At 39.7% G+C, this 2,374-nt stretch overlaps 1 non-coding gene across 1 annotated transcript; it reads right to left on the bottom strand.

The window, feature by feature from the left end:
• Positions 1-1,313: 1,313 nt before the first annotated feature.
• Positions 1,314-1,420, bottom strand: LOC141589086 (small nucleolar RNA R71). The gene has a single exon (XR_012520040.1). It is a non-coding gene; the product is annotated as a small nucleolar RNA R71 (small nucleolar RNA).
• Between the last annotated feature and the right edge of the window lie 954 nt (positions 1,421-2,374).

Raw genomic sequence — 2,374 nt, 5'->3', positions numbered from 1 at the left:
AATACATGCACATGTTATATTTGATGAAATGCTAAGCCTATGAATCCTTGCATTTATTATCATCTTCTATCCTTTCAACTTGACTTGTAAGACATAACCCAACTCGAGTCTTGTTAGACCATGCATGTGTTAAGTAGGGAAGATTAAGTCGACTTGTAGGTGTTGTACAATCCAAGAGATTCGGCTCCGGACCCAAACTTTCCTAGGATTGTAAGATATAACCCAACTCAATCCATCACAACAATAATTGCTTGCTTATAATTTGAGAACATGTTTGTATGATCATATCCCATGATTCCCCTATGAACCCATGACACCCTAGTGCTTTTAATCAATTGTTTACACCCTTATTTCATTTACCTTGTTAGTTTATTTTCATTGCTATTTTAGTTTAGTAACCTTCTACATCAACCAAATTTGTGACACCCCTAGACACCACTAGTTACAATAGAATCTTCATTTCAATACCCGCCCCTTGGGATCCGACCTTTACTTGCCTCTTTACTAATTGTAGAGTTGTTTGTGAAGTATAAATTGTGTTTTGTATCGACCATTGACCAACGACCACATATGCTTAATTGTGAACACCAAATGGCTCCGATCAAAAATGGCGCCGTTGCCGGGGACGGTGTTTAATTGATTTAAGATTTCTTTTATTGTTTTTAGTTGTGTCTTTTTCACCTTGGGGAAGTAAAACTCCTCAAGGATTGTTCTAATTGTTTTTGAGTTGTTTGATATTTTGCATGTCTAGAAGGTTACAAAGAGATTTGTTACCTTTTGACCGTGAAATCGAAAGAACCTTGACGAATAATAGGAGACTTGTTAGGAGGAATTTGGGAGGTGTTGGTGAAGTTGTTCAACCCACTAGTGAGTTTGTCAATCCTTTCGCAATAGAAGGAGAAGAAAACCCATTAAACAATACCACACAAAATCCACCTACAATGCCTAAATTCTCGTCACACTCTATACCCACCGAGGAGGATCTACCAAATGGTACTCCTACCCCACAACATCTTACCGGAAACTTTATTGCCAAGTCCGCCTTCATCCAACTAGTTGAGAGGAGCCAATTCTGGGGAATGCCTAGTGAGGACCCTCATTCTCATATGGAAACATTTTGTGATTATTGTGAAGCTATCTCTCAAACGGGCGTGACTCAAGACCAAATAAGATGGGTCTTATTTCCTTTTTCGTTAATCGGCACCGCAAAGCAATGGTTGAAGGGCCTTGATAAGGCCACCCTTGGAATAGATTCTTGGAAGAAACTAGCTCTAGCTTTCTACCAAAAATTCTACCCACCGGAAAAGACCAATATGCTAAGAGCTCAAATTACGGGTTTTAAGCAAAGGGATGAAGAATCTTTGTATGAAGCTTGGGAGCGGTTCAAAGGTATTTGTCGCTCATGTCCTCACCATGGACTTAGCGAATGGTTTTTAGTGCAACAATTTTGGAATGGTTTATATGAAGATTCTAAGAACATTCTCAATATGGGATCAAATGGAATGTTCACCGAAGTTGATGACAATCAAACATGGAACAAGATTGAGGAAATGGCGGTCCATAATTCACAATATAGTAGGCCTCGCAAGGCTACTAGAGGAGGAAAGTATGAAGTGGATACCGTTACTCAATTGGGTGCTCAACTTAGTGCTCACATTGACACAATCAACTTGAAGTTTGAACAAGCTATGGCTAGACTTGAGGAAAGCTCAAAATCATCAAAGCATCATGTCAATGCCTTGACGGCATCCTCATCAATCCCAAGCGGGATATGTGAGAATTGTGGAACCTTAGGTCATGACTCAAGCGAATGTAGGGGAACAACCGAACAAGTCAATGCTTTCCAAGCTTACAAAAGTGGTACCCCTTATTCAAATTTTTACAATGAAAACACCAAGTTCCATCCAAATCTCTCATACAAAAGCCAAAATGTCCAAAACCCTCAAACAACATACACTCCACCACCCATGAGAAATCAAAATCAAAGACCCTTTTTCAATCAAAACCAAGGTTACCAAAATCAAAATCCATACAATCACCACAATGACCAAAGTTTTGATGTCCAAAAAGCGGTCCTTCAAATGCAAAAGAATCAACAAGAATTTTTCACCCAAATGCAAAAAGATAGCCAAGCAAAAGACACCACCATCAACAACATTCTAGCTCACACCAAGATGTTGGAAACACAATTGACCCAACTAGCATCTTCAAGCTCACAAAGACAAAAGGGGCAATTACCACCTCAAGGTAATCCCCCTAGACATGAAACGGTTAGTTCCATTCACTTGAGAAGTGGTACAAGGTATGAAGCACCGAAGGAGCAAGTTGAGGATGAAGTTGTGAGAGCTAGTGAGAATGAAGTTGTGGTGCAAGG

Source organism: Silene latifolia, chromosome 6 (assembly GCF_048544455.1).
Source record: "Silene latifolia isolate original U9 population chromosome 6, ASM4854445v1, whole genome shotgun sequence".
NCBI lineage: Eukaryota > Viridiplantae > Streptophyta > Magnoliopsida > Caryophyllales > Caryophyllaceae > Silene > Silene latifolia.
The sequence above is the reverse complement of the archived record's forward strand: the minus strand, read 5'-3'. Positions and strand labels throughout refer to the sequence as shown.